Here is a 15,459-nt window from a genome sequence, read left to right on the forward strand (position 1 = left end):
AACATGCCAGTGGTTTTTTAATTTTATTTTTTACTGTTGGTCTCACTTTCTGTTTCACACATACAATCCTGTGTAAGAGGGAATGCGGAACCCCCTCCCTTGCTGCTGGTTTTAGAGTGTGCCGTCAAGGAGTAGGGGTACCCTGTTCTATAGGAATTGAGGCCCAGATTTCAATCTACAGAGTGAGGGAGTATGTGACAGGCCCTCAACTCGGAGTCGACAGAAAGTACCATGCTCAGAAAAGGCACACTCCAGCTTCATCCTGCGTAAGCAGGCGACGTGGCCTGGCTTTGAGAGCACTCTCGTTACCTGAGGTAAGATGGGGCCATCTGTGACAGTGCTGGCTGGCCGGTGACACTACAGGGTGGGGAGGACTCTGGGGAATGCCATGTGGCCCTGTGATTCCAACTTCCCTTCCTTCCAGGAGACCCCAGGACCTTAATGAGATTGCAGTTGACGAAGGGGATGTGAGCACACTTCTGTATCCGTTTGCTGGTGTCCACTCCTCAATTCTGACTTTAACCCAGGTCCAGGTTGAGCCCCAGATGTCTGGTTATAGCAAGAACCAACAAAAACATTTTAGGATCTAGTATGAAACGGGTTAGGAATAACATCTTTTCCTAATGCCTTCTTGAACCTCCTGAACTGCCAAGATTCTCAACACGTCTAGAACGTCATTCAGATTATTATAATCGTATGTAGGGTTTGTGAGTCCATATGAAGTAGATGTGCCCAGACTAGTGTAGACAATGAGAACAAGTGTTTTGTTTTCTCCGTCATTTACTTTTCTGCCTGCCTTGGTGTCTGTGGGAGTGTAAGCTGCAGCTAGCCCCTTCCTCTCCCTCTAACCCCTGGGCTGCCTTCAGGGCAGCTGGGTTCTCTAGAATTTTCCTGGTTATTTTAGGTTGCAGGCCATGGCCAGGGAACCATCTGTCTGCCCACAGTTTCATTCCAGGGGCCTGAAGGGGTGGGGGTGGGGTGGAGCAGACCCTGGCTCAGGCTCAGCCAGACAGGAGCCCATTTTGGCTTTGGGAATTTCCCACAAGGACAGCGGAGGACTCCCTGGCAAGTCCTTTCGTGTTCTTACCAAGGGTAGGAAAGAAGAAGCAAATTATTTGTCTAATCCCCAAATCACATTTCTGAGGCATGGCAGACAAATGCTGGGAGCCCTCTGCTTCCGACACAGCATCAGATGCTGGGGTGTGCAAGGGACTTTGCCCATGTGGGTTGTGCACCGTTATGAAAAGAACAAAGAGACCTGGCTGGGGAAGACATGAAAAATGGCAGAGCCCCTCCCGGCCCGGTAAACATGCCATGGCTTTGCCACCTCCGCTCAAAAGGCTACCACTTTCATTGCTCTCCTAGCAAAGAAACCTTTCTTCAGAGCCACTGGCGGGGTACAAAGGCAGAGTACAAAATGTGCGCACATCACAGTCCCTGCAATTCTGTTTGAACAAGCGTATTGATTGGGTCTGACCCTGTTACATTTTTTCCCTATTATTTGAAAAGGTGCATCTAAGTGTAGTGAATTGAACCAGTGGAGCTGAACTTTCCATGAAAACTTCTCAAGGTATTTCTTTAGTTCAAAGCTTTTGAATTTTAAAGGGCATTTTTAATATGAGTCTGTTGAGTATTCTCTGCCACAGCCCAACAAGGGATGTTAAATGCAGATGAGGCTGGAGCAGGGTGAGGAAGGGAGCGGACCTGCAGGGGAGGGTGTCTACCAGTCCAGGAAGGTCTGGGTTTTGGGGAGAAAGGCTCAGCCCCATGCTTTGGAGCAGCTCATGCAGACCCTAAAAGGGACCTCTCTGAGCACAAGGGCAACTGCTTAGCCACAGGGAAGAGGCTTCACAGCTTAACTTGAAGACTTGAACTGAGAGAGCCAGGAAGCACTTGCTGAGGGCTCCTCCAAAGGAAGAGGGTTTTGTCCTCATGCATAAGGGCCTCGTTGCTGTTTACTTTCTCTCATACGCGGCCCTAGAGCTGGGAAGGAAGGCAGGAGGCTGAGTCCCTTCACTGAGCTCACAGACAGACAGGAAGCTGCAGTAACTGTCTGCAGTCACCTACATCCTTCAGCCCCCGGGTGGACCTCACTGATCAGTTGCAGATGCTTTCCCACTGAGCCCTGGGCTGCATCTCAATCCTTAACTGATCTGATGTCTTTGGATTTGGATGTGTTGCTAGTTGTGTGCGCCATGGCAGCAGTCCCTTTTGCCATCCTGTCCCAGGACCCTGGAACTGTCCACCAAGTCTCACTTTCCCCACACAGAAGGAGGCTCTCTTTGGGGGCACTGAGGGTGCACGGCTCCTTTTGACTGAGCTCCTGGCTCATGCTGGTCTGAGTTTTTGTTGCCTCTTGAGGCCTCTTGGGCATGGAAAGCACCTCCTTCCTAGACCCAGAATTCGGGTTCAGAGGCAGAATCATCCCTGGGAGGAGCTGGAAAGTCAGGTCCTGCACTGAGAGAACCCAGGGCTTGGACATCCCAGCGAAGTCCTTTCAGGATCTTTGCCAAATCTCCAGCCTAGAAGACAGTGGCCTGGAGGAGCACAGTAGGGTCAGAATCACAGTGAAAAGCAGTAGTCTCTGGGTCCCTCTCTGCCCACAACTGTGAGAACATCAGCCCCTGCCCCCAGAGTCCTCTTACCTTGTCCTGGGAGCCCCCAGAGGTGTTCTATGTATGCTCTGAAATCCATTTTCTTGGTTGTTACTTTCAGGACTTTCTGCTGTTACCTGTGTTTCTTAGGGCCACACTGGCTGTTAGGCAAAATAAGGTCCCAGTGACAGTAGTAACTCAGATTTCATGGCCTCTGCCTCCTGCTGCTCACCACAGGAGTCTTCTGCTGTTGTCTCACCTGGTTATTCCCAGGAGCCCCCAGACTTTCCTCATGTGAACTCACAACTGTCCTCTCAAGTTTACATTCTTCCACCTGCAGCTACTTGATGCCTACTGGCCATGACGCCTGGAACAGGCTGGCTTTGTCACTGGGGATATGCTGGTCTCGCTTACTACTTGGCCAAAGTGTGCCCCGGGCATCAGCAGGTCCCAGTAATGGCCACTCATGCTTATAATTTAAGGTCCCAAGCATTAACTAATTTAGAGGAAAACTTGCTCACCAAAAGGTGATAGTCTCCTTGTAAACTGGCAATTGCTTAGAGCACAAGCCTCACAAGATGTGATGATTTTCATGATCCTTACCAACAAGAGAACTTCTGCAAGACAGTATCTGCTCCCATACACCTTGTTTTGGTAGCCAGCCTGTGGGCTTCTCCAGGGCTTTCTTTTGCTCAGTGCCCAGCTTATCACAGATGCTGACTGCTCGGGAAGGTGAGGTTGGAGTGACCGGGTGTCTACCTCTGCCTCCCACTTCCCCACTTCTCACTATTCTAGGAGAGCTGGCCCTGGGGCAACAAGGCAGAAACCCAGGGATGGTTCTGATAGATTGAACACATGTGAGCGTATAATGGACACGCTGAGCTGGGCACTGGGGAGGGAGGAGGGTATGGGAGTGACAATCGTGGTTACACTCCAGCACCTCTTCCACCTCCCAGGAACTCGCCCACCACTGATGAATCTAGTCCATACCTGAATCTCCACTAACCTCAGGTAGGAATAATTTTTCAGGTGATTATTTTGGATAATAATAATTCTGGTTACATTTAGTGCTGCTTATTTAGTGCTGCTTATCTACCTTGTGTTACTCTCTGTGGCAGATACAGTAACTACAGACAGATAACCATGTGTTCCTCCCCATCATGCTGCCACTTTAGACTCAAGCAAGGCCATATGTCCAGCTCTGGACAGTGGACCACAAGTTGAAGTGAGATGTGTCACATCTGGGCTGAAGCATTTAAGAACCAGTGCACTGTTTCTAGCTTTCTCTTGCCCTGCAGTGGCCACCTAGAAGCCACATGTTTCGGAGAGTGGAACTGCAAGATGCAAACTGACTTGCCCTAACTCTCCACTTTGGAAGGGAACTGCCTGGGAGAGGCCCCAAGATCCACACTTAACTTTGCATGGGTGAGAAATAAACTTTGATATATTTGTGCCCTGGGACTTAAGTGTTTCTTTTCTACCATAGCATAGTCTAGACTTCCCATACTCTAGGTATTATGATTCCCATAGTATAGTTGAGAAAACTGAGGCACAATGGTCCCATGACTAGGCATTAGCTGAGTTGAAACTTGAGCTTGTATCCCACTGACTCCAGGGAGCTTTTAACCACTACATTGGCTGCTATTATCTTAGAGGGAAAAAAGAGAAAGAGAAGAGCTTCCTGGGGACTTATGGGAAGATTTTGATGGAGAAAGGGATGATGATCCTATAGAGCTGGATTCTGGGTCCTTGGAAAAAGAATAATCTCTGGTGAAATCGATGATGACACAGCCTGAAGAGAAACTTAGGTTCGGGAAAGTGCCTGTGTCAGTGCCTACTGTGTGATGAATGGAAACCCCCTCTGTGGCTGCGATCTGACAGCGAGCATGGCCTTGGGGGCACCTTGGAGAAATGCTACTTAGCACACTTGCCCCGGCCACAGGTCTTTGGGCTTTAGGACTCAGAAACCAGATTTGTCAGCTCTAAGAGTGGGGCTGTCTCTCTGGGCTACAGTCACACTGACCAGGCTTGAGAGACAGATGGAGAAAATTGGGTGAGAACTGAACTGCCAGGCAGATTGGCTACTGGTATTCACTGACGCTACTACTACCACCACCAGCCCCACCTGGGGTTGGGATGCGTGTCTTCTTTAGACATGGAAGTTTCAGGACCAGGGCAGTCTTGGAGAGTCCTGGTGTTACTGAGCTATACCAACGTGAGGTACTATCTCCACGACAGGAGACTATGTCCTGCAGACCTGATGCTCATGTTCCTGGACTGGGGCTTCCTCTTTGGAACAGAGGAAGATGGCACTGCCCTTCAGGTAGCTCTTCTCTATGTGGCTATGACTGACCAGCCCCTCATCCACAGGTTGACACCATGGGAGGGAGACAGCCCAGTGCAGAAGTGACATGCACTGAGCCAGGCTGCCTGGAATCAAATCCGGGTTGCCAGCCCTGTGACTTGGGCAAGTCACTTCCCCTCTCCGCGCCTCCATGTCCTCATCTGGAAAATAAGGATATTTTTACCTACCTCAGTAGAGCTGTTGTGAGAACTAAATGAGTTAGTCCATGGAAAATGTTAAGAACAGTTCTTGCCCCTATGGGAAGCATCAGAAGAAAAAATATACATATTAGTTATTTACCGGCATTTAAGTTACAGTCATTTAATATGCATCACGCTCTTGTTCTTTAATTCTTTATTTGTTTGCTTGTTTATTGACTGCTTCCCTCACAAGAACACAAGCTTCATGAAACCAAGGACACTGTCTTGTTCACTGTATTATCCCTTCTGCCTAGAACAATGTCAGCCACAAAGAGAGTGCTAAGAAATAATTTGTTCAACGAATGAATAAATGAATGAAGTCAAGGCCTGTTGGCCAGGGAGCCCTCTCTCTTTTTGGGATGACTTGCCTATCTCTGCTCAGCTCTGTTATGTGTTTTATACTGTAGCCCCCAGAGAGCATCTCTCGCTTTCTTATTTTTAAGTCCCTTGAGTAGTAGATAACAGCAGGGACTGAGGAATTCCAATCTACCCTTATTAATTCTGTGACTCTAATTTAAATGCAGGTAAATGATAACCAATATGTATATTTTTTCTGATGCTTCCCATGGGGCTGAGAACTGTTCTTAGCATTTTCTGTGAACTAACTAATTTCATTCTCACAACAGCTCTACTGAGGTAGGTAAACCACTGGACTTCGCAAGCTTCAGTTTTCTCTTCTGAAACGTGAACATAATAAGACCTACCTTCCATGGTTCACTGTGAGGACTAATGGAATTCTCACACAATCCCTGGCTTGGGAGCACTCAAGAAGCATTCACTCGGTTGGTTTTGCCCTTAGGGACAGCAAGGCTTGATGTAGTTCTTCCACATTTAAACCCTGTATCCTTTCCTGACTGGGCAGCATAAACAGGTTTGGGGTCATCTACTATCCTCTGTCTTCTGCCCTCCACTCTCTGCCTTCCATTTCAGACAGTCACCTGCTGTGGGTAGAGTGATGGCCTGGGGCTTTTGAAGTTGGGGTTTGCAAGGCCGGGCCATGCCAGGCTGCCCCCGTGAGCTCTCCAGCTGCAGAGGACAGCCACGTCCTTGGAGGCCGCCCCTCCAGCCCTGCGGCTGTCCACCCGACAGCAGATCAACCTGTGTGCCTCCCTTTGATGTGAGTCCTCAAACTGGAGCCTTGTGCCCTGCTCTGAGAACCCAAGCTTTGAAGTTGGCCTATAAACTGAGCTTTCAGGAAAAAAGTTGTCTGTTGTGCCTCAGAGCACGGCCGGGCCCTGTAAAGGCACGCAGAGTGCCATGAACACCTGATGAATAATTCTTTTTGGGCCCACGAAAGATTCATTCCATTTAAAGGAGAGGAAAATTCCCTTGACCTTTTCATTGAAGTTCCGGGGGTGGGGCTTGGGGGGGGCCACTTAGAGAGGGTTTTTGTGTCTTCTCACTGAAGCCACATGGAGCAGGCAGGTTGTCTTTAAGAGCTGAGCTCCAGTGACTACTCCAAAGGGCTTCCTATCCCTGACTTCTGACCCCAGGTCCGCTCAGCCAACACCCTCTTCACACTCCCTGCCTCCCACCATGACTGAGGGAGAAGACTGGGTCCTCTTCCAGAAGGAGAGGTCTCTGCCCTCTCCACAGCAAACCATGTTGGAAATGGCAAGGCTTACGGACTCTGCTGCCTTCTTTTCCTTTCAGGGCCTGGCGTGGCAAAGGGGTGAGGCAGATATGAATGTGCCTGGATTTCTCACCTGAAGGACCCCCCAAAGCAGGCTGACAGTTGCTGACAGTTGCCGAGTGCTTTTTCTTTTGTGCATGACTAGATAATAGGATGTAAGTTTGTGTGTAGTTTTCTGAGATCATTCATTCATTCATTTTTTTTTTTTTTTAATTTGGAGATGGAGTCTCCCTGTGTCACCCAGGCTGGAATGGGCAGTGGTGTGATCTCGGCTCACAACAATCTCTGCCTCCCGTGTTCAAGCAATTTTCCTGCTTCAGCCTCCCGAGTAGCTGGGATTACAGGCACATGCCACCGTGCCTGGCTAATTTTTGTATTTTTAGTAGAGATGGGGTTTCACTATCTTGGCCAGGGTGGTCTTGAGCTCCTGACCCCAGGTGATCTGCCCGCCTCGGCCTCTCAAAGTGCTGGCATTACAGGCATGAGCCACTGTGCCCGGTCAAGACCTTTCTTTATGGCAAAATGTAACATACATATAGAAGGTACACACAAAAAAATGTTCAGCTCAGTGAGTGATCAGAAGGCAAACACCCGCGTAACCACTCTTCAGTCAAGAAATAGAAGTGTGCCAGAGCGCTGGTCCTGCCCTTCCCTGCTCAGGAGACCCTCCCACTCCTGCAAGGGATAAGCACTCCATGGACTTTTGTGGTAACTACTTACTTGCTATTTACGATGTTACTGTCTAAGCAGACATCACAAAATACAGTAGCTTAGTTTGATCTGTTTTCTGAAATTTCTACAAATAGAATAATTTTCTCAAATAGAAATTACTTTATGTCCAACTTTTTTTCATTAAACATCATTTATATTCATTTGTGTCACATTTAACTATGTTTCACTCATTTTTGCTGCTGTACACTATAGTATTCCACTGCATGGATATCCAACAATTATTGATCTGTTTTACTGTTGAAGGACATTTGGGCTTTTACAAATAATGTTATTGCTATTACAATAGCATTATTGTAATATTGCTATTACAAATAATGCTGCTATTAACATTTCTATGCATGTCTGTTGGTGCACATGCTAAGTGTAGAGGTGCTAGGTCAGCGGATAAGCATATCTTCACATTAGGTAGAAAATGCCAAACTGTTTTCCAACGTAGTGGTACTAATTTGTGCTCCCACCATCACTATATGATTTGTTGTTCATCCTCATTGTGGCAGCCAGCTTCTGAAATGGCCCCCAAAGATCCTCACCTCTTGGTATTCTAATCCCCTCTTCTTAGGTGTGGGCTGGAGCTAGTAACTTACTTCTACTGCATAGCATGTGACAGAAGGTAATGGATGTCACTTTCAAGATGAGGTTACAAAAAGGCCTCTATCTTGGGCACCCTCCCTTGCATCCTCACCTGCTTACTGTGAGGGAAGCCCTGTAGTGAGCTAGCGGAAGGAGGTCTACCCAGCAAGGAACAGACACCTGACCACAGCCAGTGAGGACCTGAGACCTGCCGCAATCACCTGAGTGAGCTTGCAAGTGAGTTATCCCCCAGTCAAGTCTTGGGTGACTGCAGTCCTAGCTCACACCTCCATCACAGCTTTGTGGGAGACCCTGAGCCAGAGACACTCAACTAAGCCCCGATTCCTGACACATGGAAATGGTGAGATGATAAATGGTTGTTGTTTTCGGCCATCAAGTTTTGAGGTAATTTGTTACACAGTGGTAGGTAATATACCCACCAAAACTTTTCATTATTTTAAAATTTTAGCCATTTTGATGAGTATGAAGTAAGCTTAACTAGCATCTTCCTAACCATTAACAGAGTCGAGCAGCTTTTTAAATGTTCTTGACCACTTGGATTTCCTTTTTTGTAAAGCCTGTCATGTCTTGCCATTGTTCTATTGAGTTGTATATCTTTTTCTTAGTGATTTGTAGGGATTCTAGATTTCTAGGGTAGGTGGGGTTACCACCAGAAAACAGAGCCTGAGGCCAGGGCTTGCAGGCAGATCATTTATTTGGGTATGTCCTAGTGAATCACAGTGGAAAGGAAAGGAGAGGAAACCAGTCGAAGGGTGGCTTCTCCAGAGCTGGTCACGGTTATGGGAAACTTGGATTCAGTTTCACTGAGACCCTCCTTCTGAGGGGCCACGTAAAATGCACCTCAAAATTATCCACTCGAGATATGAAAGAAGGGAGCCTTTCTTTCATATCCTCTAGCTCAGGGCCCCTATTGGCCAAGAGGTCCCCATGGGGCATTAAGCCCCTCACTTTTCCAGATCATACATACACATGTGAGTGATTCCCACATGACCCCCACACTGGGGCCACTGAGAAGCCCTGGGGCAGAGGGTGAAGATGCCATCCATTAGCAGTGATAGCCGTAGCAGAGGAAAACGTGGCTGAGAGGATGTGAGGTGGAGTGTGGGAAGTATCTGCCCCACAACCTCTTAGGGATTGTATGTAAATATCTTCTCCCCTCTGTGGCTTGCTTTTCCACTCTCTTCATGGTATCTTGATGAATAGACGTTACTAATTTTAAGGTAGTAGAGTTGATAAATTTTCTCTTTATAGTTTGTGCAGTTTTGTGTTCTGTTTAAAAGTCCTCTACTGTCTGGGTATGGTGGCTCACGCCTGTAATCCCAGCAGCACTTTGGGAGGACGAGGCAGGCAAATCACCTGAGGTCAGGAGTTCAAGACCAGCCTGACCAACATGGTGAAACCTTGTCTCTACTAAAAATACAAAAATTACCCAGAGGTGATGGTGGGCATCTGTAATCCCAGCTACTGGGGAGGCTGAGGCAGGAGAATCACTTGAATCTGGGAGACAGAGGTTGCAGTGAGCCAAGATTGCACCACTGCTCTCCAGCCTGGGCGACAAAGCTAGACTCCATCTCAAAAAAAAAAAAAGTCCTATATTTAAGTCATTATTGTTTTGTCTTTCACAGATTTACAGTTTACCTGGAATTGATTTTTAGGTAAGGTATGAAGTGGGTGTCAGGTTTCATTTTTTCCAAATAGATATCTAGCTTACTGAAGAATCTATTACTTCCTACTGCTGTAGAATGCCACCTTTGTCATAAATCAAATATATATGTGTGCAAATCTATTTGTGGGCTGTTTTTTTCTACTTTATTGTCTATTTGTCTAGTGTGCCAATATCATGATATTTTAATTACTGGAGCTTCATAGTAAGTTTTGATACCCAGGAAAGCAAGGCTTCTATCTGTCTTGTTCTTATTCTTCACAAGTGTCTTGGTTAATTTTGGTCTTTGCATTTCCTCATAAATTTCAGAGCCAACTTGCTAAGTCTTCCCCATTACTTCCAATTGGATTTCAAAAAACTGAGCTGCATTGCATTTAGATGACTTTGGGGTGAACTGCATCTCTACAATATTGAGTCTCCTAATCCATGAGCATGGAATCCTAATCCATTCATTTATTTAGGCTTTTAAAATTTTCTCTCCAAAATGTTTTATTTTTATTTTATTTATTTAGAGGTGGGGGTCTCTCTCTGTCACCCAGGCTACAGTGCAGCGGCATGATCATAGTTCCCTACAACCTCGAACTCCGGGGCCCAAGGGATCCACCCACCACAGCCTCTCAAGTAGCAGGGATTACAGTTGCAAGTCACCATACCCAGCCTCCAAAATATATTATAGAAAAAAAGCATTCTGCTTTTATCAATGGTGGACCAGAATGCTTTGAACCAACTTTTCCACTGAGAACAAGGAGAAAAGTAGGCTAAGATTTAAAAACCATATTTGAAGCATTGGAGAGCATTTGAAGCACTGCTGTCAACACATTAAAAATTTGTGGAGCCAAGATCCAGAGGAAAGGAAGAAAGGTAGGGGGTGTGACCTCAGCATTTGACGCCACTTTTCTCCTCAGGTGGATTGTCTAGCCCAAAAGCTGCAGCTGAGAGCCCAAGAAGCTGCTCAGCAGCGATTTGACTCCAAGCAGCTGTTCTTTGATAGACTCCCATAGTTGCACCCTGTTCATATGCCTAGCAGTCAGCCAAGCACCCAAGTGGGTATCTTTGTACAGATTTCGGGGGCTCTAGAGTTCCTTCATCTCCAGTACTCTTTTCTTCAAATCCCAGTCACCTCGACAGCCCTTAATGCTGATCTCTGTTTCTTCTGCCCAGTGAGATTGTTGCCACTTCAGTTTGGACTTGTTTCCTTTGCAGTGGTTTGGAAGTGGCCTAAGGAAGAAATCTGGGTTGAATGTAGGACTCTCCTCGTGTGCTTTCCTTCTCTCAATGATCGTAAGTCCTGAATAGGTTGGCCAACACAAATTTCTTTGCTTTTATTCTTGAAGAATATTTTCACTGGGTATAGGACTCTGAGTTGGTGGTTATTGTAATTTTTTTTTTCAGTGCTTTGAAGGTATCACTACATTTTATTTTTATTTTATTTATTTAGAGATGGGGGTCTGGCTCTGTCACCCAGGAAGTTTCTGGCTTCCTTTGCTTCTGTTCAGAAGTCAGTTGTCCTGGCTGGGCATGGTGGCTGACACCTGTAATCCCAGCACTTTGGGAAGCTGAGGCAGGTGGATCACTTGAGCCCAGGGGTGCGAGACCAGCCTGGGTAATAAAGTGAGACCCAGTCTCTACAAAAAAATCTAAAACATTAACCGGGCATGGTGACATTTGTCTATGGTCCCAAGTACTCGGGGCTGAGGTGGGAGGATTGCTTGAGCCTTGAAGATCAGGGTTGCAGTAAACCATGATCACGCCACTGTGCTGCAGCCTGGGTGACAGAGCAAGGCTCTGTCTCAAAAAAAAAAAAAAAAAAAAAAAAAAAAAAAAAAAAAAAAAAAAAAAAAGTCAGTTGTCCTGTTTTGTTCCCTTAATTGTAATGCATCTTTTTTCTCTGCATTTATTTTCTTCTTGTCTTTGGTTCATGGCATTTTCCTCTAATATGCCTAGGTGTGATTTTTCTTTGTTGTGTTGTTTTCTTGTTGTTTTTGAGACAGAGTCTCGTTCTGTCACCAAGCTAGAGTGCAGTGGCACGATCATAGCTCACTGCATCCTTGAACTCCTGGGCTCAAGAGATCCTCCTGCCTCAGTCTCCTGGGTAGCGGGACTATGGGCATGCACCACTACACTTGGCTAATTTAAAAATTTTTTTTGTAGAGACAGAGTCTTGCTATGTTGCCCAGGTTGGTCTTGAACTTCTGGCTACAAGCAGTCCTCTCCTGTCAGCCTCCCAAAGTGCTGGTATAATAGGCATGAACCACCTTCCCTCACCTAGGTGTGGTTTTCCTTGTCTTTATGCTGTTTAGGTTTTGTAGGGATTCTCAAACCTGTGGGTGGGACATTTTTTGTCAGTTTTGAAATATTATCATCCATATTCTCTTTTAAAATTTGATTTTCAGCCAGGCATGGTGGCACATGCCTGTAGTTCCAGGTATTTTGCTGACGCAGGAGGATTACTTGAGCCTAGGAGGTTGAATCTAGCCTGAGCAACATAGTAAGACTCTGTCTCTTAACATTTTTCTTCAAATTGATTTTCTTTATACTCTTTTCTCTCTTTCAGGAGTCCCTCAATTATTTGAATGTTAGCCCTTTTTACTCTCCATTATGCAAGAATCCATTACACCATTGTGAGAAAGATTTGACAAATCAATTAGTCTTTTCTCTTACCGAAATGCTTCTCCCACTCAAATTCTCCTGTACTCTGAAGCAATGTCTGTTTCTGACATCAGCAGTGGCAAAACCCATAAACCTTCTTGGAATTTGGACAGTCACCTTTTGTTTCAAGAACATAGGACAAAAGATGTGGAGATTTTTCCTAGTCACAAGGTTAAATGTTTAAAGTTATAGGCTGCACTATGCCTGTCCTAAGTGCCAGGTCCTGAGTGACCGAGGGACCCACATGCTCTTGGATCAATATGCATGTGTTCTTGATATGCAGGGCCCTCTAAAGCATGGGCCCCTGAGGCAGACGCCCATCTTACCTGAGTTTAAGGGCGGGTTTCTCATTCTCAACATTATTGACATTTGGGCCAGATAATTCTTGCTGTGTGGGGCTGTCCTGTGCATCAAAGGATGGTTAGCAGCATCCCTGGTGTCTATCCACTAGATACTAGTAGTGCCTCCCAGCTGTCACAAACAGAAATATCTCCCAACATTGCTAATGTTCCCTGGCCAAGGCAGGGAAAGTGGGTGGATCACAAAATTATTTCTGGCTCAGAACCATGAGCTTAAGGATAATACTCCAGACAGGAAAGGCCTATGAAGCTCCAGTAATTAAAATCATGATATTGGCACACTAGACAAATAGACAATAAAGTAGAAAAAAACAGCCCACAAATAGATTTGCACACAGATATATTTGATTTATGACAAAGGTGGCATTCTACAGCAGTAGGAAGTAATAGATTCTATTACTATACTATGATCTAATATTGCAGCTTAAGCAGTATCAGAGGAGGCCGAAGCAGGCAGATCACTTGAGGCCAGGAGTTTGAGACCAGCCTGGCCAACATGGAGAAACCCCATCTCTACTAATAATACAAAAATTAGCCGGGTGTGGTGGCATGCGCCTGTAATCCCAGCCACTTGGGAGGCTGAAGCAGGAGAATCACTTGCACCTGGGAGGCAGAGGTTACAGTGAGCTGAGATGGTGCCACTGCCCTCCAGCCTGAGCGACAAGAGTGAAACTGTGTCTCAAAAAGAAAAGAAAAAAGGAAGATATAATGAAATGTGAGCTGGCAGACTCAGGAAATTAAAAAATAATCACAAAAATGAAAATGGGAATGATGGGGTATACAGTGTTTGAATCATAAGGGGAATAAGGAACAGGAATTATAAAGAAAAATAACATAGAGATAGGAAATGACACATGCACATAATTGGAGTTCCTAAAGTAGAAAACGTCCATTTTCTATTTGTATGAATGAAAGCACTGAGAAACTTTGCTCACATGATAAAAAGTCAGTAATAGGTTTTAGAAATGCCAATCTTCCGAATTCTTAGGCCAAAAATCAGTGATCTTTCATCAAAATTTATTTTTAATAAATTAGCTGACAATTCACTTGTCTGATAGTTTCATTGAGGGCATCTGACAGATGACAGAAACCATCTGACTTGCAAAGGGAGTCATTCAGGCCTCAACATAAACACGAATGTTTCAAATTGTCCCTTTGTTTGGACCCATGAAATATTTTACTCTCTGGGACAATTAGACACAGTAGGTGTGGCATGGCTGAGAGGTATTGCCTTTCCTCTAGTGGGAGAAAGGCTGCGAAATAAGAGGTAGTTGTTTTAAGGCAGACCAATTTAGGAACAAATACATATCGATGTACAGGATTGGGAAATTCTCTACGGAACCCCTTCATGTACTCAGAAGCGTGTATATCCTACTGGTTAACAATGCTAAGTACTGCTAGCAGGTCAAGGGAAGAATTTACAAGTACTTATGTTTTAGGAAAATGTCAATAATTGATTTGATGAGTTTTCAGTGCTCTTGTGTCAAGGGTGGGTAGAAGCCACATTGGAGTGGATTGAGGAGGGAGGGGATGGAAGTAAGACATAGAGGCAGTAAAAGTTTCTAAAATTAGATATAGATGAGAGAATTACACCCAACATAGGTGGGGTACCTAGGAGCAACTTCTTTTTTTAAAAAAGATATGAAATACTTGAACAAATGCTGAAAGAAAAGGATCACAGATTAAGGGAGAGATTGAAGATTCAAGGGAAGATAATAAGCACTGCATTCACAAGGTTTAAAAGATTCAACAGTAGGCTGGGTGTGGTGGTTCACACCTGTAATCCCAACACTTTGGGAGGCCGAGGCAGGAGGACTGCTCGAGACCAGGAGTTCAAGACCAACCTGGGCAACATAGCCAGTCTCTACAAATTAAAAAATTAGCCAGGTGTGATGGCACACACCTGCGGTCCCAGCTACTCAGGAGGCTTAGGTGGGAGGGTCTTGAGCCCGTTGAAGTTAAAGCTGCAGTGAACCATGATCGTGCCACTGAACTCCAGCTTGGGTGACAGAGCAGGACCCTGTCTCGGGGCGGCAGCGGAGGTGGTGGGAACCAGGAGCCAGCACTTATTGATCACTTATCCATGTACTAAGCCTTTTGCTCATTTTACCTAAGTCTCATAATAACTATGCAAGGGGGTTACTGTTACTATCCTCATTTTACTTACCCAGAAAGGAGACCCAGAGAGATCAACCTATGCTCAAGGTCACCGAGTTTAGCCCTGTGGTGGAGTTGGGATGTCACAACCTAGAGCACAGAACACTTGTCCATGGCTGTGGATTTAGTAAGTGAAGTTCAGGGAATTTGTGCCTGAAGGTTTCTATTTTTATGTAAGACAGAAGGCAAGGACATGTTAAGAGTGAAGGAAAAAAAGAGGGTAACAAGTTTCAGAGTAGAAGTTTTACATAGTAAGAACGGAGAGCTGACTAGAGAAAATAAGGGTAATGGGCAGTGCTGAGGTCAGTTAAAACCAATTTTTACTAATATGGATTTATACATTTGGTGATCTTTCTCCAGAAATAACTGGTGAGGGTAGGAGGGCTTGGATACATCCAGGGCTGGGAATTTTCCAGGAAGTCGTTTGGGTTAACAATCACGATACTGAATTGATAGATCAGGAAGCTGAGATAGGACTTACAAAGGAGGTGGAAACAGACTGCGCCCTAACATAGAGCAGGTATAAAGGAGGAGTTG

Source organism: Rhinopithecus bieti, unplaced genomic scaffold (assembly GCF_001698545.2).
Source record: "Rhinopithecus bieti isolate Rb0 unplaced genomic scaffold, ASM169854v2 scaffold_8211, whole genome shotgun sequence".
Classification (NCBI taxonomy): Eukaryota; Metazoa; Chordata; class Mammalia; order Primates; family Cercopithecidae; genus Rhinopithecus; species Rhinopithecus bieti.